At 38.6% G+C, this 21,728-nt stretch overlaps 1 long non-coding RNA gene across 4 annotated transcripts in view; it reads right to left on the bottom strand.

Moving 5' to 3' along the window:
* The window catches only part of LOC106006400, a 92,529-nt gene that overhangs the window by 54,577 nt on the left and 16,224 nt on the right, over positions 1-21,728 (bottom strand). The window contains exon 3 of one of the 4 annotated variants that reach the window (XR_006606248.1): positions 18,883-18,907. The exons of the other annotated variants lie outside the window; for them this stretch is intronic. This is a non-coding gene — a long non-coding RNA (uncharacterized LOC106006400). Of the gene's footprint in view, positions 1-18,882; positions 18,908-21,728 lie in introns of those variants that run through there. 4 annotated transcript variants of the gene reach the window in all.

Genomic DNA, 21,728 nt, shown 5'->3' with positions numbered 1-21,728 from the left:
TTAGATTTAATCATATACACAAGCCTCGGTAACTCCATAAACAAATCCATGTGAGGATAAAAGAAAGACCATAGGCCCAGTCTGAGTACAAAAGCCTTTATATTTTTCTCCTTCTTTTTAGAAGTTTCTGAGGTTTGTAACTGAACACAGTGGACTCTGGTTAAAAATTCATGATTCTTTTTTAAATAACACCATTTCTCTTTTTATGGATCTGTCAGTCCATAAGGATCCCTATTTAACAGCATAAATATTTACATTCAAAAAACATGACTATGAGGTGAGGTCACTGGATTTTAACAAATACACCTGAATTTATCCATACAAATAAATGATGTCTCCCTTAAGTAGGTAGCAACATTCCAAGGATATTGCTATTGTTCAAAAGGATTTTGGAACTTCAGTGAGGAACTGCCTTTCTTCACACGCTGAGGGCGTTGCTTCAAATATCCTTAATGGTTAAAAATATATATGTGTTTCTCATCGGTATAAGCTTCATTTTCAGAAACAACCAAATCACTCAGTAAAGCAAATGGTAATTAACTAGATTGAACTGCTTTAGCCTAAATAAGAAGTGACTAAAATATAAGAAGACTAGCTTTTTCTTTAATATGATTCCTTAATTATTTTCAGTAATTCCAAAAAAATTTCCTAAAATATTTAGAACAATAGCAGTATTGTTGAAAGAAGTGTCTAGACCTCCAAAGCAACTCCTGAAAAGGAGGACTTTCGTGTGACTATATGGAGGGTTGGGGTTGTTGTTGTTTTTTTAAGATTTTATTTATTTATTTGAGAGGGAGAGAGAGACAGAAAGAACATGCGAGGGGGAGGAGCAGAGGAAGAATGAAAGGGAGACGCAGACTCCCTGCTGAATATAGAGTCCCCTAAGCAGGGTTTGATCCCAGGACCCCCAAGATCATGACCTGAGCTAAAGCCAGACACTTAACCAACTGAGCCATAGAGGGTTTGGTCTTGTTTTAAGAAAAACAGGCTATTCTACTTGATTTTCACAGAAACCCAATGTTAACAATGACTAGATAAGGGAGTTGGCTGCTTTTCAGCTTATGCCAGGATATAATCTAACAACTTGATCTTTGGAGTGAACAGAAGGGCAAAATCCAAAATACCTTCATAGAACTCTGCTTTTGTGGTATCTTCCAAAACAAAATGTTCATATGGCTATACAATCTGAAAGTCAATGTATATGCTAAGCCTAAGAGATAAAAGTATATTCAATGTACATATGGATATTAACAAAATATTCAAAAATTAACTCTGCTCTTTAGAATTTATCCTTTTGGTTTCAAAGTCTTATTTTCCAAAGCTAATTTCTTTTTTTTTTTTTTAAGATTTTATTTATTTATTTATTTATTTATCAGAGAGAAAGAGAGAGAGCACAAGCAGGGGAAGTGGTAGACAGAGGGAGGAACAGGCTCCCCACTGAGCAAGGACTCCCCCCCCCCATTGTGAGACTCATCCCAGGACCCTGGCATCATAATCTGAGCTAAGGCAGACACTTAACCAACTGAGCCACCCAGACTAAGCTAATTTCATTAAGCATGTTTATGATTGGCTTGCAAAAATAGAATGTGCGGGAATGTTGGGCACTGTACAAAATTGATTTAAATGAGTTTTGTATGTCACCCACATAGAGATAAATAATATAGGTAAGCCTGTATTTTATTTTTGTATTTCTGCTGATGAAAGGGAGAAGGAAACTCTTGCATGCTGGGCACTTATTGTATACAAAGACTGAACTGATTACTAATTTAATCCTCTCCACATCTCTAAATACTTTTAGCCCCATTTATAGGTGAAGAAACTGAGGCTTGGGGAATTTAAACAGCAGAATGCTGGCATACCACTGGCAAGTAGAAGAAACGCACTCAGAATTAGCTGACTGGGGAAGAGAGAAAAGTCAAAGGTTACACTCCTGTGGGTTTTTTTTTCTCCCCCCAAAAACTGATACTATCATTCCACCTAATTTTTTTCCATTAATCTCAAAATTCTTTTGCCATAATTTTCTGCAAAATGGAATAGTGCAATTACCTCCTGATCTGGGAAAATAAAATATTCAATGAATTTTTATTGAGTTATTTATATAAGGAGCCTTTGGAAACTAGTTAAGTGCTTGAACCGGTTAAGTGCTGGGTGGGAGATATAAAAATAAAGCAAGCTAAATGAACTGTTGAAGTGAATAAAGCAAATGGAAAAAAAATCATCATCCTGAGTTTAAAAAAACACTCGCAGGCTTAATCATCTATGGAGGTTATAGGTTAAAGATTTAACTTAGGAAAAGGATAAAGAGGAGATCCTTCAAATAAAACATAAGAGGAAGTTGAGAATCAACACCAGGGCATTTCATTTGACCTTAGAGACATATTTAAATTGGTGACTTTTTTGTTTTTAAGGGTGTTTCTGATTTTTTGTTGCTGTTATTGTTGTTAATGTCCTCAATTTTCCAGTTATCTCCTACTTTTATTCTGCCTAGTGAAGCTTGTTCATTTTTACCTTTTATTTTCTTGTTCAGCCCCTACTGACTGACAATTTGAAAGGAAAGAAAGTAAAATAAAGCACCTGGTTTAAGTAATGATTTTTTTTCATTATCCTGATGGATAACAATACATTTTCCAAATAAATACAGGCTCTATAATTTACTAATATTTTGTGAGGTTCTTACCTTATTTCTGCAGAATTTCATTCTCATTGTCTTCTGTCTCTCCATTCATCACCCAAACTAACACCCCTCCCCCAAATTCTAAAAGGTATTAAAGCTGAAGTGATTGATGTTTTGATAGTGATGTGGCCAAAAAAATTATCTTATCCAGAAATTTTGACTTAATATGTTATCTGAGGAGCTCACAAAATCTCAAAATAAATTGCATAATTCTGGCTTTTTTGGTTTGTTTTCTGTAAGTCTGCATCTGTTTCTAAGCTAAAAGGATATACAGAAACTTGTATGCATTGTTCATCTTAAATTGACATCTTATAAAGCTGCGCTGAGTACAGAATTTTCTTTCACTTCAAAGGGCAGACCACAGGGTACACAGAAAGAAGGAATTGGGTCCTTCCAGCCAAACACTGCCCTCTGGCACTCATACTCAACTCCCCTGGGATAGAAGAGGGCAAACTCTGGCCCCTTGTAGCCCTAGGTAACATTTCCCATAACCCCTGACTCATAAATATTGACATTTGTCTTCTGTCTCAAGAGCAGAACAAGAGCAGAAAAGAAAAAAAGAGCTTACCCCAGAAAAAAGTTGTTTTCAAGTTGAAATGGTCATATATTTTCTGAAGCCTGATTTATATCGAAGATACTGATATAATTTTAAATAAAATACACCTCATCTTAAAACTTAAAATATAGTCTTATCCATCAACAACTTGAGAATATAGAAAACAAAATTTTTGACAGAGTTTTAAAATGTATTTTTCCATCCAGAAAATGGTTTTAACTAACGGACTGGGTTGATGCAATTTTTTCTAAAAGTAATAACATAACAATGTTCTCAGAGAAAACCTTTTTTGCTGGATATCAATTTTTAAATCATTGTGAATTTAAAATTCTTTAGTTTCAGCAAAGTCTTTTTTTTTTTTTTTCCTCTTAAATACTTGTCTCCCCCACAACCACCACCCAGGCTTCAAAAAACAGAAATAATATTGCTAGCTAAGACTTAAGAGAATTCTTCACAGACCCAGCCTGTGTTTTTCCATTGTGGAACTAGAGCACAACCTGGTGGTGATTACTGTCTTTACAATGGTTTATGCCTGTGAATGACCAAAATTACAAGCCAAAATAAAAGAATGCCTAGAAAATAGCATTTTAGAAAATAAAGAAAATAAAGTATCAGGAAAAAGAACTGTAGAGTGGCACTCTTAAATCATAATTATGATAGATCTCCTGATAGTTTCTAAAATAATATACATGAAGAATGGTTTAGTAAGGTTACTGATGGGTCTTTGACACACACTGATACAATTTTAACATTCATATATTTTCATAGTCCCCCTTTTTATGACTTTTCCAGTTGTGTTAATAATGTTTCAAAAGCAAAAGCATTTAAGGGCAAAGATATCTTTGATATGTGACAAAGTAAACTAAACATTTTATCAGCCCTGGCAGAATTCTTTTCTGCTTTGTGCCACAGGTAATAAGCACCATCAAAAGACCAAAAAGAAAAGATGTACTTGTAATGGAATTTTCCTTAACTGTCAAATTTTAGCCAACAAGAATATAGTCAATTAGGCTCATTTCTATTCTTTTTTTTTTTTAAAGATTTTATTTATGTATTTGAGAGAGAGCACACACAAGCAGGCAGAGGAACAAAGGCAGAGAGAGGGAGAAGCAGGCTCCCTGCTGAGCAAGGAGCCTGATGCAGGACTCTATCCCAAGATCTAAGCAGAAGGCAGACATTTAACCAACTGAGCCCACCCAGGTGCCCCAGACTCATTTCCATTCTTTTTTTTTTTTTTTGAAGATTTTATTTATTTATTTGTCAGAGAGAGAGAGAGAGAGAGAGAGAGCGAGCACAGGCAGAGTGGCAGGCAGAGTCAGAGGGAGAAGCAGGCTCCCTGCAGAGCAAGGAGCCTGATGCGGGACTCGATCCCAGGACGCTGGGATAATGACCTGAGCCGAAGGCAGCTGCTCAACCAACTGAACCACACAGGCGTCCCTCATTTCCATTCTTAAAAGGTTCTTAGAATTGTTTCCCCTAGAAGCAAAGACAATTTTATATGCTTTTCTTTCACAGCTAACAATACCATAGATGCAAGACCTTATGGACAAAATGGTGATTCACAGTATCTATTATCATTATGTGTTTTTAGGAATTTACATTCATTCCCTTATTTAATCCTTTTAATAGCCCTATGAACTTAAAGATCAGTATCTCCCTCTTACAGAGTATGACACTAAGGCTTAGAGGTATAACTTGTTCAAGGTCACTCACCCGATGAGTGACAGAACCAAACCCTTCTCCAAGGCCACGCTCAGGCTCTGGCACATCATAGGTCCTCAAATATTGGTTGACTCAGTGAACAAAAACACCTGTTAGAGGATAGTAAAAGTAAGCCTGTAATAGACCCAGTCCTTTGACTCTCCATCTGGTCATTTATTCAACAAGGTTTAGACATACTTTGACTTTTCTCTTGCATCTGCATGCAGTTGTACTCTTCTGAGCCTGCAAAGTGCCTTCTATTTTCCAGAAAAGAATAAAGCAGCAGCAGTACCAGGCCAGAGACACCTGAGCCTCACACCTGAGCTGTTTTATCCATGAGGTACTAACAGGATCTCTATAGTTTTTATGCCACAGATTCCTTTGGAAATCTAGTGAAGCTTCCGGAACCCTTCCCAAAATAATCTTATTAAATATATTACAAAGCAAACTAACTATTTAAAATATTTTCAAATACTTTTTTAAAGATTTATTTATTTATTTATTTATTTGACAGAGAGAGAGAGAGATCACAAGTAGGCAGAGCAGTGGGCAGAGAGGGGAAGCAGGCTCCCCACTGAGCAGAGAGCCCAATGTGGGGCTCGATCCCAGGACCCTAAGATCATGACCTGAGATGAAGGCAGAGGTTTAACCCACTGAGCCACCCAGGCACCCCCATCAAATACTTTTTAAAAAGTAATTGGCAATATATGTGCTAATTTATTAATCCATGAAATAATGAGACTAGCATTAGTAGCAGATTTAATAACCACTTGACATAAATGGTATTTTGAGATATCTATAACTACTATAATAACTTAATATCTGTGACTTCTAGTGGAAAGAGAGATAATATTATATTAATATATGTGACATTGATTCGTAATTAGAGAAAAAGCCAAATTTCAGTTTGAAGTTAATGAAAATTTTTTTTTTTCATTCAAGTTCATGCTCCCCTCACTCCTAAAATTAAGAAATCAGGCTAATCTCCATCTATGAAAAACCCAAAGCAAATATTATTCTCAGTCGGGAAAAACCGAGAGCTTTTCCCCTAAGGTCAGGAACACGGCATGTCCACTATTACCGCTGCTATTCAACATAATACTAGAAGTCCTAGCCTCAGCAATCAGACAATAAAAAGAAATAAAAGGCATCCAAATTGGTAAAGAAGAAGTCAAACTCTCACTCTTTGCAGATGAGATGATACTTTATGTGGGAAACCCAAAAGACTCCACCTTAAAACTGCTAGAACTCATACAGGAATTCAGTGAAGTGTCAGGATACAAAATCAATGCACAGAAACCAGTTGCATTTCTATATACAAAGAGACAGAAGAGAGAGAAATTAAGGAGTTGATCCCATTTACAATTCCACCCAAAGCCATAAGATATTTAGGAATAAATCTACCCAACGAGGCAAAGAATCTGTACTCAGAAAACTCTAAAGTACTCATGAAAGAAATTGAGGAAGAAACAAAGAAATGGAAAAACATTCCATGCTCATGGGTTGGAAGGACAAGCACTGTGAAAATGTCTATGCTACCTACAACAATCCACACATTTAATGCAATCCTTATCAAAGTACCATCAACTTTTTTCAAAGAAATAGAACAAATTGGGGCACCTGGGTGGCTCAGTCATTAAGCAACTGCCTTCGGCTCAGGACATGATTCCAGGGTCCTGGGATAGAGCCCTGCATTGGGCTCCCTGCTCAGCAGACAGCCTGCTTCTCCCTCTCCCACTCCCTCTGCTTGTGTTCCCTCTCTCTGTGTGTCTCTCTGTGTCAAATAAATAAATAAAATCTTAAAAAAAAAAAAAAAAGAAATGGAACAAATAATCCTAAAATTTATATGGAGACAGAAAAGACCCCAAATAGCCAGAGGAATGTTGAAAAAGAAAGCTAAAGTTGGTGGCATCACAATTCCAGATGTCAAGCTCTATTACAAGCTCTATTACTGTCATCAAGACAGTATGGCACTGGCACAAAAACAGACACATAGATCAATGGAACAAAACAGAGAGCCCAGAAATGGACCCTCAGCTCTATGGTCAACTGATGTTTGAGGAAAGAATGTCCAATAGAAAAAAGACAGTCTATTCAACAAATGGTTTTGAGAAAACTGGACAGCCACATGCAGAAGAATGAAACTGGACCATTTTCTTACATCACACACAAAAATAGACTCAAAATGGATGAAAGACCTCAATGTGAGACAGGAATCCATCAAAGTCCTTGAGGAGAACACAGGCAACAACCTCTTCAATCTCAGCCAAAGCAACTTCTTCCTAGAAACATCGCCAAAGGCAAGGGAAGCAAGGGCAAAAGTGAACTATTGGGACTTCATCAAGATAAAAAGTTTTTGCACAGCAAAGGAAAAGTCAACAAAACCAAAAGAAACTGACAGAATGGGAGAAGATATTTGCAAATGACATATCAGATTAAGGGCTAGTATCCAAAACCTATAAAGAACAAATAATACAATCAAGAAGTGGGCAGAAGACATGAACAGATACTTCTGCAAAGAAGACATTCAGGTGGCCAACAGACACATGAAAGTGTTCTACATCTCTCCGCATCAGGGAAATACAAATCAAAACCTCAGTAAGATACCACCTCACACCAGTCAGAATGCTAAAATTAACAAGTCAGGAAATGACAGGTGTTAGGGAGGATGTGGAGAAAGGGAAACCTCCTACACTGTTGGTGGGCATGCAAGCTCATGTAGCCACTCTGGAAAATAGTATGGAGGTTCCACAAAAAAGTTGAAAATAGAGCTACCCTATGACCCAGTAATCGCACTGCTGGGTATTTACCCTAAAGTTACAAATGTAGTGATCTGAAGGGGCACGTGCACCCGAATATTTATAGCAGCAATGTCCACAAAACAAACTATGGAAAGAGCCTAGATGTCTATTAACAGATGAATGGATAAAGAAGATTATACACACACACACACACACACACACACACACAAATGGAATACTATGCAGCCATCAAATAAAATGAAATCTTTCCATTTGCAATGATGTGGATGGGGATATTAAGCTAAGTGAAATAAATCAATCAGAGAAAGACAATCATATGATATCCCTGATATGAGAAATTTGAGAAGCAGGGTGGGGGGTTGTGGGTAGAAAGGAGGGAAAAATGAAACAAGGGGGGACCGGAGAAGGGAAACAAACCATGAGACTTTTAGTCTCACAAAACAGACTGCAGGGGGTGGGGGCTAGGAGGGATGGGACGGCTGGGGGATGAACATTGGGGAGGGGATGTGCTATGGTGAGTGCTGTGAATTTTGTAAGACTGGTGATTCACAGACCCATACCTCTGAAACAAATAATATATTATATGTTAATTTAAAAATTTTTAAGAAAAAAAAATCAGGCTAATCCTAAAAGAGTTCCCTGTAGACAAACCTTTTCAAAAACTAAATTATCAAAAATTCTTAAATTCAAAAAGTGCTTTCAGTAAATATACTTATTTACATTTATATATATTCCCATTGATTACTAGGTGAGATATTCACTTTAATATGAATAGTCTGATATGAGGCAAGTCTCCAAAAATAAGCATGGCTAGGTTTGGGGAAGGTATTAAAACAGTACCTGAGTTTTATGACATTAATCAGCAAAAAAAAAAAAAAATGTTTATTGATTGCCTATAATAATAACTTCATTTGATTTAGCAAATATTTGTTAGCAGCTACTGTGTACCAGACCCTCTCCTGGAAGTATTAAGAACTAGGTAAAAAAAAATGAATAACTTTGTATTATTTGTGTAGCACTTTATAATCTTCAAAGCAGTTCTATATACCTCCTTCATTCAAGCCTAATTGTAACAATGAGAGGTAAGCAAAGTCTGGAGGCTTACTCATTAATTCTGTATTTCCACAATAAATGCCACTTCAAACACACGGTAGATGTTCAATAAATGCAGATATTGTACTCTGTTCTTACCCCTTAAACAAGCCCCTGAATTAGGGTTACCAGATAAAATGTAAAACACTCAACTAAATTTGAATTTCAAACAAACAACAATTATTTAGTGTAAGTATGTCCCAAGGATCATTGTAATATACACTGTATTCATTTAGTGGGGCTGTCAATAACAAAGTACTACACACTGGGGTACTGAAACAACAGAAATTTATTTTCTCATAATTCTGAAGGCTAGAAGTCCAAGATCAGAGTGTCAGTAACATTGGTCTCTTCTGAATCCTCTCTTCTTGGCTTGTAGATGCCCATTTTCTCACTATGTCCTCACACAGTCTTCCCTCTATACCTGTGTCCTAATCTCTTCTTACAGGACACCAATTGTATTAGATTAGGGCTCACCCTAAGACCTCATTCTCTCTTGTCTGTTTAAAGGCTCTATCTCCAATCACTATCACAACCCAAGGTACTGGGGGGGATGGCTTCAATGTACAAGTTTGATGGGGGACATTAAGTAAGCCCATAACACACACTAAAACATAGTTGTTTATCTAACATTCAAGTTTAACTGGGCATCCTTTATTATTATTTGCTTAATCTGGCAGCCCTACCCTAGAGTTCTCTGGATTTCTCTGCCTCAGAGGTCTCTCCACTGCAGAAACTCAACTATGGGTAGAAACAGGCCAGAAATGTAGGGAAATTCAGTGGGGTGCTAGCCACCTGCAATCAACACTAGATGTCGTTTAAGGAATAAAGGCACCAGCTTCTCTCCATCTCTCTTTGGGAGATAATTATGAGTGTGTGCTACAAAGTCTCCCAAAGGTTCCCAGTGGGCTGGAGCCCCAGCTGCCCATTAACACCCCTTACCCTCACATTGGCTTCCTTCCCTTCCCTACCTCTCCTTGCCACACCCCTTCTGTGCTTCCTGGAGTCATCTCCCAAATAAACCTTCATATATACATCTTTGTCTCCGCATCTGCTTCTGAGGGAACTCAACCTAAAACAAAATGCTTATTGAACTACATCTTCGTTTTCAGATGAGAGCTTTGGGGAGCATAGCACATGTTGAAGAGCATGGGGGATGAGCGTGCTGGGCCTTCTTTCTTCTATTCTGCACTGCCTCAAATACCAATCATTACATTCCTACCCCATACCACGCCCTGGGAGAGTCCCTTTACAGTATCTTGGTTAATCCTTTCAACTACTCTGTGTGGTAGTTATCTATTGTCAAATTGCAAATAGAGAAATGGATGCTCAGAGAGATTTTCTTTAGTCACATAGCTATGGCAAATGTCTTTTCCTTTGCTTAAAAGGAATATATATACAGATATATATATCTGTGTATATATATATGAGAAGATATCTACAAACACAAGGCAGTAGGTGGAAGTGTATAACAGGTAGCTCAAAGAGGAAGTCTTACGGGCATCTAAAGAGAGATACGGGTGAAAATAGGGAGATCTTTATACAGGAAGTTGGACCTGGGCTGAGTCTTAGCAAACATGTTAGGTTCAGCTGTGAGAGGATGGGCAGGGAGAGCGTTCGGGGGTGGGGGGGGCCGGGGTGAGCACAATACAGTCACAGAGCTGGGCAGGTGAATACAAAAAGATAAGCAAAATAACTCCATCAGGATATTATCATTTATCTAAAAATTACACTCTTAAGATTTTCTGAATGATCTGGAATTGTGACTGTGTCCCCAGTTAAAGTAACTCAAACCTATGGGTGAGGCATTTATTTCTTCTCTATCCTCCCTATCCCACACATGACCTTGCCTCGTGCTTAAGACCAGAATCAGTCAATTGCTAAATATAGAGGACATTGGTGGCTTCTGCTTGCCCAATATCACCTGGCCCCCCAGTTCACCTGGTAACGGCATTCATCTTTCCCATAGAGGTCTCATTTCATGCAGTCCAGGAGGGCCTGAGCTGCCCCCATTCCACTCCACCCCTCCCACCAACTTCCCCATCCCTAGGCCAGCTACAAAAATAAACATATAGCCCAGACCTGGCCAATTAAGCCACCTTGTACCCCCTTCAGAGCACGGATTCAGGAATAAGCATGTGGCCAGAGACAAGCCAATCATTAATTGTAATTGTTATTAAGAAATAACAAGAAGTACTTCTTTCAGCTACACTTAATGACCATAGTAGGAGTTAGGGGTTACAAACTAAGGGTTAAAGATCAAAGGATGAGAGGAGGGCTGGAAAAGAGCTAGTAAAGATAAGAGAATAAGCATCTCAGCAAAATCATATGAATCCCTGGATCTAGCCATATCTGAAGTTAGCTGAACTGAACTCTCTGACTACATCAACAAATTCATTTTGTTTTGAGAAAAAGAAATTAGATTTCAATTACTTGCTATCAAAAAAGTTTTTAGGGACGCCTGGGTGGCTCAGTTGGTTGGATGACTGCCTTCGGCTCAGGTCATGATCCCAGAGTCCCGGGATCGAGTCCAGCATAGGGCTTCCAGCTCCACGGGGAGTCTGCTTCTCTCTCTGACCTTCTCCTTGCTCATGTTCTCTCTTACTGTCTCTCTCAAATAAATAAATAAATAAAATCTTTTAAAAAAAAAAAAGTTTTTATATAGTTAATTTTACTAGAGATCATTTTATTGACATTCCTTCATTGGCCACCCAGGTGTGTTATGCCTCCTCTCAACTCTCTGCCTCCCACACCTAATATTAGCATGTACTTTGAAGAACTTCTAAAAGTTCTACCAGCACACCACTAACAAAGGAGGATCTTTACAAAAGCTTCCAAAAAGAGGAGAGCAGCAAAAAGCCCAGTGTAGAAAACAACTACATTGCTAGCTGACACCTTGATTTCAGCCAGTGAATAACTGAGCAGAAAATCCAGCCATCTGACCTATCAAAAGTGTGAGATAATCAGTTTAATTAGCATAAGCCCCTTTCTGGTAATTCATTACCCCACAATAGAAATGGACACAGGCCACATACAACAACTTGTCTTTCATCTTGGATGGGATATCTTAACAGGCTATAGGGGACTAGGACCTTGGAAAACGGAAATGGAGATATATTTCCAATGAAGCTGGGTAGCTGAAACACATGCATTCTGTGGACCCTTCCCAGCCAAGAGAAGCAACTCTTCCAACTGTGTTTAAAGAGGTTAGTCTCGCTCTGCTTGAAAAACTTTCCTGGTCAAAATTAGCAAGACAGGAAACAAAGTGTGTTGGAGAAGATGTGGAGAAGGGGGAACCCTCTTACACTGTTGGTGGGAATGCAAGTTGGTGTAGCCAATTTGGAGAACAGTGTGGAGATTCCTTAAGAAATTAAAAATAGAGCTTCCCTATGACCCTGCAATTGCATTACTGGGTATTTACCCCAAAGATACAGATGTAGTGAAAAGAAGGGCCAGCTGTACCTCAAAGTTCATAGCAGCAATGGCCACAGAACCAAGATGCTCTTCAATGGACGAATGGATAAGGAAGATGTGGCCATATACACTATGGAGTATTATGCCTCCATCAGAAAGGATGAATACCCAACTTTTGTATCAACATGGTTGGGACTGGAGGAGATTATGCTGAGTGAAATAAGTCAAGCAGAGAAAGTCAATTATCATATGGTTTCACTTATTTGTGGAGCATAAGAAATAGTATGGAGGACATGGGGAGTTAGAGAGGAGAAGGGAGTTGAGGGAAATTGGAGGTGGAGATGAACCATGAGAGACTATGGACTCTGAAAAACAATGTGAGGTTTTGAAGGGGCAGGGGATGGGAGGTTGGGGGACCCTGGTGGTGGGTTTTCTGGAGGGCACTATTGCATGGAGCATTGGGTGAGGTGCATAAACAATGAATTCTGTTACAATGAAAAGAAATTAATTTTTTTAAATGGGGGGGGGAACTTTCCTGGTATACTGTAGAGGAAGTATCTATAAAGACTTAAGGAGATTGGAACTCTGAGTTCCTGCCTCAGGCACAAAGACAACAGCCCTACAAAAACTATTTAACCAGCTCCCACAATTGGTTAAGTTCAAATCTTTGTATCAAATGTGTGTGGTGGTGTGTGTGTGTGTGTGTGTGTGTGTGTGTGTGTACGCGCTTATCCTAGTGTTTCTGCTTTTCTGGTTGAACCCATAGTGATGAAGGAGAAGCCATTGTCCCTAATTCCATGTTGAAGTTGTAACCTTTTTGCCCCAGGACCTGGTGTTAGGAGTTGGAAAGTAAGGGCCAGAATCCCCAACAAGAAGATACGGCATCAGGACAGCTAAGATAAAATGGCACTAATATCCTGTTTTGCAGCTTAGACAGGATCACACTAGAATTCTGTTTTGCAGCCTTTGAAGAAATGACTTCTGCAAAATATTGTAAAATAAAACAATTAACCACAAGGCATTTGTCTCTATCACAGCCAAGGAGCAGTTAAGACCTAAGCCTCCTTGGGGCGCCTGGGTGGCTCAGGGGGTTAAGGCCTCTGCCTTCGGCTCAGGTCATGATCCCAGGGTCCTGGGATGGAGCCCCCCATTGGGCTCTTTGCTCATGAGGGAGCCTGCCCCCCACTTGCCTCTCAGCCTACTTATGATCTCTGTCAAATAAATAAATAAAATCTTTAAAAAAAAAAAAAAGACTTAAGCCTCAAGATGTCAGCAAAAAAGACCATCCACACATCGACATTAAGCCAATAGGTAGACTGATATGTGACCAAAATCCTGGTTGGCAGGACTCAGAGTACCCTGAATGCTTAAGATAGCTCTGCAAAAGAGCTCATAAAACCACCTAAACTTAGAAACTCTGGGGACAATCCTTTGGGACCACCTCCTTTTCTGGGAGCATGTACTATTGCAAAATAAACTTTACTTTGCTGCCCCCATTATTTGTCTGGTCTACCCCTTTTTATTCTTTGAAGCAGAGTGACCAAGAACTGTGTCCACTAAAGACAGAAAACTCCTGCAACACTGGTGTCTTCCTAATGTACCTTCCTCAAAGTGTTATTACCTACAGCTCTGGAAGAGGCAAAAGTCACACTGATTTTCCTGTTTGACTCAAGAGGTTCAAGACATATTGGGCAATTTTAACAAAATCACCATGAGTTATTATCAACCCATTGTTTATGTATAAAAAAGAATAATGTGAGAAAATTTATGAATGCTTTGCTCCAAAATCTCTATGTTTTTCAAAAGCATTATCTTGATACTTCCCTTTACTCTGTGAGGGTTTTTTTGTTTAAAGAATGTGAAAAAAATCTAAAAAATATATATCCTTTTGGTTTCTCTGCAAGTGAAAGAAAAACAAACTGGCTGTACCAATCAGACTTCAACCAGAGAAGCAGAGTCACTAGAGTATTATGGGAATAAGAGATTTATTACAGAAAATAAACCACACACAAATGTGGGAATAGCTGAGGAAGTGAAGGTCAAAGGATTTGAGAGAGAGTCTCTAACTAGTTCTCAAAAAGCATTGGCATGAGTGGGTTAGTTGGAGGTTGCAGAGAAATCTGAGAAACAACTATATGCAGCTCCTTCGGTGGGACTGTGAAGGGAGCAAATATTCCTTCTGTGGAGCTATGACCTTTGTGGGCCTGCAGCCAAGTTTTTGCATAAGGGGATAGGAAAGAATTATGCCTGCTTTGGATGAGCAGGGTCAGCAGTTGAAAACTGGACAGTGTGGAGGAGAGCTGGAATAAGATGGGATCTGAGGCACCTCTGTGTCTGTCTGCCTTACCAGGATGCTCTTCTGAAAATAATGGTCTTTGGTTCTCTTCAACCTTCCAAATCTTGTGGAAGTTTCTCTTTAGCCAACTCTGAGAATTGTGCACAGAAGAAGATTCTGGGAAATGTAATTCCCAGTTTAATGAGAAGTCATACCATCATCCTGCACACTAGCTTGGTAATAGAGGGATTTATTGATCCTAGGACTCCTCCAAGAACTGAGGACAGGAATGAGATTAGGTCTCGGGAATACTAGAAAACAGGAACTCCAACACCATCACCTCTCTCAGTGCCTTGCCTCAGTTGGCCTCGACTTAACCTGCTTCTTTACCTTCCTCTCCACAGACGGACTTGTTCCCCTGCAGGAAACCTATGCACACTGCTGAAAACTCCTGAGTTGTTTGTTTGTTTTTTTTAATATTTATTTGTTTATTTGAGAGAAAGCATAAGCAGGGCTGGAAGAGGCAGAGGGAGAGGGAGAGGGACAAACAGACTCCCCACTGAGCAGGGAGCCCAACATGGGGCTCAATCCCAGGACCCTGAGATGATGATCTGAGCCAAAAGCAGACACTTAACTGACTGAGCAACCCAGGCACCCCTCTTGAGTTTTATTTCCTACAGCTTCCTCAAATGTGTTAACTGGAGAGATTCTCCAAGTTCTGTCTCTTGGTGCCTAGCCTAAGACATGCTGAGAAAGGACTCACTGGCCAGCAGACTGGGTCATGTTATAATATTGCTGCTCCTGCTGTACCATGTGCATTGGGAAGGAAGGAGCAGTAGTCAGAGGAAAGTAAAGTATTTTTGAACAAAGCAGCTCATATATGTCCACTGCATAGAGAGCTACTCTTAATATAACAGGCTCTATGCTAAAAATTTTGCATGTATTATCTCAAATAATGCTTCTATCAACCCTTTGGGGTTGTTTTCCTTTTTGTTTCCATTTTACACTTAAGGAAATTGAGGCTCAGAGAGAAGATATCTTACTGAATGTCCCAGCATGCACAAGTAGTAAGATTGGTCTGGTTCTAAAGATTACTCTTTGTACTACACCAGTGGATTCCAATGTTTCAAGAAGCCCCAATAGCTTTATCTGAATGTCAGTATGTGATGGGCTTTCCCCCAAGATTGCATTTCAACAAAACTTAACATTTTTTAAAGTTCTTAAAAACCACTATGCCATATTGTATTACCTCCTTTCCCATTTCACAAGTAGCAAAGACACAAAATGATCACCTACAATACACATCTGGAGAAAAGCTCTGACTCCTGGTACAGAGCTCTTTTTTCTATTCCATACAGCCCCTGTACTCTTGATCATCCACTATAGTAAATATGATAAAAAATGACTTTTAATTTCTTACATGTAGCAAGAGAAAAGCTGTGTTCCCTCTTCAAGTTCATTTGGTTTAGCATAATTAAAATAAAACCCACACTTGATATAATCACATAAATTGCTACCAATACTACTTCAGACTCAAGAACTTTCTACCACAAAGAAAGGTAAAAGCAAAATGCAACAACAGCTTGGAAGTTCATTGTTTCTTTTCCTGCAAGAATTTCATTATCAATAGCAACCAATATATATCGATCATGCAATAATAAAGTAGAAAAAAGTAAGCATATAAAACACAATCTTAGCCTGTTCTTTTTAAAGTTTTTATTTAAATTCTATTCAGTTAACATACAGTATGGTATTAGTCTCAGGTGTACAATATAGTGATTAAACACTTCTATACATCACCCGATGTTCATCACAACAAATATACTTCTGAATCCCCATCACCTATTTCACCCATTCTTCCACCCACCTCCCCTCTGGTAATCATCAGTTTGTTCTCAACAGTTAACTCTATTTCTTGATTTGCCTCCCTAATTTTTTCCCCTATGATCATTTATTTATTAAATTCCACAGATGAGTAAAATCATACGGTATTCGTCTTTCTTTGATTGACTTATTTCACTTAGCATAATACTTTTTATCTCCCTCCATGTTATTGTAAATGGCAAGACTTCATTCTTTTTTATGGCTTAGTAATATTCTATTGTGTATATATACACCACACCTTATCCATTCATCAGTCAATGGACACTTGGGCTGATTCCATAACTTGGCTACTGTAGATAATGCTACTATAAACATCAGGGTGTATATATCCCTTTGAATTCATATTTTTGTATTCTTTGGGTAAATATCTAGTAGTATGATTTCAGGTTGTAGGGTAGCTCTATTTTTAAGTTTCTGAGGAAGCTCCATACCATTTTCCAGAGTGGCTGCATTAGCTTGCATTCCCGCCAGTAGTGCAAGAGGGTTACTCTTTCTCTACAACCTTGCCAACACCTGTTGTTTCTTGTGTTGTTGATTTTAGCCATTCTGACAGGTATGATGTGATATCTCATTGTCGTTTTGATTTGTATTTCCCTGGTGGTGAATGATTTTGAACATCTTTTCATGTGTTTCTTGGTCATCTTTTTTTTTTCCCTTTGGAAAAATATGCATTCATGTCTTCTGCCCATTTTTTTTTCTTCTGCCCATTTTTAATTGAATTATTCATTTTTGGGGTATCGCGTTTTATAAGTTCATTATATATTTTGGATACTAACCCTTTATCAGATACGTCATTTGCAAATATCTACTTCAGCCTTTGTTGATTGTTTCCTTTGCTATGCAGAAGCTTTTCATTTTGAAGTCCCAACAGTTTATTTTTGCTTTTGTTTCCCTTGCCTCAGGAGACAGATCTAGAAAGAAGTCACCATAGCTGATGTCAAAGAGGTTACTGCCTGTGTTCTCCTCCAGGACTTTTATGGTTTCAATTCCTATTATAATACCAATAGCATTTTTCACAGAGCTAGAGCAGGCAATCCTAAAATTTGTATGGAACCACTACAGACCCAAAATAGCCAATGCAACCTTGAAAAAGAAAAGCAGAGCTGGAAGCATCACAATTCCAGGCTTCAAGTTACACTGCAAACCTGTAGTTATCAAAACAGTATGGTACTGACACAAGACACAGACACATAGCTCAATAGAAAGAAGAGAAAGCACCCCCCCAACAAAAAACCCACAACTATATGGTCAATTAATCTTCAACAAAGCAGGAGAGCATATTAAATGGGAAAAAGACAGTTTCTTTAATAAATGGTGTTGGGAAAATTGGACACTAACATGGAAGAGAATGAAACTGAACCACTTTCTTATACCATACACAAAAATAAATTCAAAATGGATTAAAAACCTAAAAGTCTCAGCCTTTTAAATTTGGTTGAGTGGACAGACTATAAACATGGAATATAATCAACCATTTATGCTAGCCTATTTTAGCCACTAATGAATGACACAGAATAGGGAATAACGCTGAGGCCTGGACCAGTCAGAAAAGGTAGCAGGGAAAGGGGCACATGGTGGCTCAGTCAGTTTTGCAGCCTACTCATGATCTCATCTCAGATCTTGATCTTAGAGTTGTGAGTTCAAGCCCCACCTTGAGCTCTGCGCTGGGAATAGAGCCAAGGAAGGAAGGGAGGGAGGGAAGGAAGGAAAGTAAGAAAAGGAGGAAAAGGGGGCGCCTGGGTGGCTCAGTGGGTTAAGCCGCTGCCTTTGGCTCAGGTCATGATCTCAGGGTCCTGGGATCGAGTCCCGCATCGGGCTCTGCTCAGCGGGGAGCCTGCTTCCTCCTCTCTCTCTCTGCCTGCCTCTCTGCCTACTTGTGATCTCTCTCTCTGTCAAATAAATAAATAAAATCTTAAAAAAAAAAAAAAAGAAAAGAAAAGAAAAGGAGGAAAAGTATCATGGGGTACATTGAAACCCTGGACTTTAACACTTATTCCTATAATTTATTTGTTCATTCATTCATTCATTCATTCAATACTTTTGAGTTGAGCATTATACTTAATGCATGTAAGAGTAAAGGAGCAATGGCATATAGGCTGGATAAGAGGTATGGGACACTCATAGGAGATATTATTCCACTCTCTCAGAATAGTACAAATGAATCTCAAGCAGGCTCCATGCTCAGCACAGAGATCAATCTCACAACCCTGAGATCATGACCTGAGCCAAAACCAAGAGTCAGACATTTAATCAACTGCATCACCCAGGCCCCCCTAGATCCCTTTTTAATGAAGTAAAAGACAACCTGGTCACTTTCTACAAAGACACAAAAAACATCTAAATAATAAGTCTCTGCAAGAATAAATGTCTAAATAGCACCCTGTTGAGGACAACCAGGATTGTATCACACAGTTGTCTCAAAGAAACAGCACAAGGAAAAGAGGATGTACCCGATACCCCCAAGTTCTTACCATCCAACTGCTTATGAGGAACATAGTCAGCCATACCATGTTTGTGCTCCAGAGAAGAGGCATAGATCCTCTGCCACTCTGCAAATTTATGGGAGCAATGAAAAGGGGCAGGAATTACTCAACTGACTTGGGAAATTCAGCCTAGCTGGTATAAGAAACACTCTTTGCTGGCATGTTAATGTACATATCAGCAATAGTTTTAGGAAGAGGCCTTGAAATTTATATCACCTCCTACTCAGTCAACTTAGTGGTAGGTGCCTGAGGGAGGCACCTATTTCCAATAGAGAAATAGTCTGTCTTCTCAGAACTGTAGGAAATCAGAGTGAGGTAAGATGCGGAGATACATCCATAGACAGGACTTGACTAGGTGGGAAGAAAGGGGGGTTGGGAATTCTATATAAGGGGCCCGCACAGGTGAAGGTACAGAGGAAGAAATCAGGATGCCACATTCCCCATAGTAACTCAAGTGCTTAGTTCAGTGCCAAATAATAATGGGTAAATATTTGTTCACTGACTGAAAGATATTTAGGAAATCTGCATGCCCAGAATCTCAAACTTGGTCCATAAAATAACTGGCAATGTCTTGGGGCATATTCAAAGCCACAAGAAATAAATGACAAAAATTTTACCAGATTTACTGATATAGTAATTTAAATATATGCACATATATTTGTTTTAATTTCCACATTATATGTGTGTATATATAACTAGTTTCTTCAAACAAAACATGAAATGAGATTTAAAAAAAATGAAATCTAGCCTTTGCAATAAGCTAGAGAGTATTATTCTAAGCAAAAAAGGTCAATCAGGGAAAGACAAATACCATATGATGTCACTCATATGTGGAATTTAAGAAACAAAATAAACAACCAATGGGAGAAAAAAAAGAGAAAGGCAAACCAAAGAACGGACTCTTAAGTAGAGAGAACAAACTGATGGTTACTGGATGGGAGGTGGAAGGGGGATGGGTGAACTAGGTGATGGGAATTAAGGAGGGCACTTGTAATGAGTACTGGGGCATGTATGGAGGTGTGGAATCACTGTATTATACACCTGACACTAATATTGTACTGTCTGTTAACTAACTGGAATTTTAAAAAAAACTTCTAAAAAACATAAAATGACAGAAATTTCTTCCTTGCAGTACCTTCAGGTGCTATCTCAGACCCCTGGGAAGGACATGTTCACTCTTTCCCACTATTAGGAATACTGTAACGGAAAAGCTTTAAAAGCATGAGTAATGGGTTCCTATTAAGCAAAAGTAAAAGAAAAAAGTGATGGAAATAGCAGCAAAGAGATGAGTTGTAAGGTTCCTAACCTTTTCTTGAAGAGTTGTTAAGACTAAGGAAACTTTTTCTTTAAATCAGCAGTAACCTGGATTTTGTGGCCTCCACGATACATATTATTATAATATGTATGCATATATCATATATAATATGTATTATATATAAATTTACATATAATACAACTAATTTAACATAAATATATAAAATACCTAAGATTATATATTCATTTGGTATTATACATAGTATGTATGATATTAAAAATAAATGTTAAAAATAGAAATATTAGTTCATATCAATAAGAAAGTATCTATCTTTATAAACCACCTTTGGGGAAAAATAAAAACTGGACCATCAAGATTCACTTTGGTATATTTTTGCATAAAATTTTACTAGTCGTCAGTGTCAAAATTTGCTCTCACGGCCTTGCTTCACCTCTTTCAGAAAATATACATTGTGCAACTGGGGACTCCCTGAGATTAACTAGCATGGTCAGTTCGGTGTGGCTCTCAACTTCAGATCTGGATATTGTCCCCCATTTGCTTTTTCCAAAGATACAGGGCACTTATTTCAGTATACCTGTCCTACTGTATTAGCTTAAAAATTGCTGGTGACAGTGTGGCTGAAAAGTCAAATGGAAAAGAATTTGAAAGGCTCAGCATCTTCCCTTCTACTGATTTTTTTAGACTGATTCTTGAGAAGAATGTTCCTGTGCAGAATGCCCAGGCTGTGGCTCCTCTAATCTCGTCAATGCGAGCCCCATCATAATCAGTGGAGATGGCCACACGGTTCATTCACCCCATAGTGATTTGAATCAAACGTGAAAATGGCTGAAATAATTGGGTCAAATCTGCAGCGGGCCACATAAAAATGAGGGCATATTCAAAAATCATAATGGATCATACTGTCTGTGGGTAAAATAGGAGTGATGATGGGAAAGTATCCCCCAGTTTCAGAAGGACACTAGCAAGTAAAATGACGTAAATCATTCATATTTATATAGGTATGGAATAAAAATAAATAATACTCTTGATTATCTAAATTTAGGCAGATTTATGTCCCAAACATCTAATTTCCAGCTCATTCCCTCTCACAATAAAAAAGTCAGCCAGCAATGGAAGCATTGGGAAGTCAGAATACTTTAAGCTTAAGTTTTTTTTTTTTTTTAAATACTGTTTCATTATGCTGGGTTGGATTTCTTCCATTTGTCATTCCAAATCCATCCTCTTTCCTTTTCTGCTGTGTTCCATGCCCTGGGAGGACAGTTTGTTTGGACTGTATCAACAGGCTTCCTTGTTCTCAGACTTCCAGTTTGGCCCATAGAAGGCATGAAAGAAGATCAGAGAAAGGGAGGAGAGTGAGGTTGAGCATTGATTCAGCTCCCCTTGATGAGGTCATTCCTCCAGAGAAGGTCATAGCTCTTTCTAGATGGCCTATTCCAAACAGTCTATCTTCAGTCTATGCAATTAATTCCTCCTCTTCACCCTGTTATTGCACCACCCCTACTGTCTTCCATAGTCCTTGTCCCAAGCTTTGTAAACAATCTCTCTAGTAAACTCTCCTGAAAACACCAACCTATTTGACCATGTGTGACCTTGGCTGAATCATATGACCAG

The sequence above is a fragment of the Mustela putorius genome, unplaced genomic scaffold (genome assembly GCF_011764305.1).
Source record: "Mustela putorius furo isolate JIRA1106 unplaced genomic scaffold, ASM1176430v1.1 tig00000242_pilon_pilon_pilon, whole genome shotgun sequence".
NCBI lineage: Eukaryota > Metazoa > Chordata > Mammalia > Carnivora > Mustelidae > Mustela > Mustela putorius.
The sequence above is the reverse complement of the archived record's forward strand: the minus strand, read 5'-3'. Positions and strand labels throughout refer to the sequence as shown.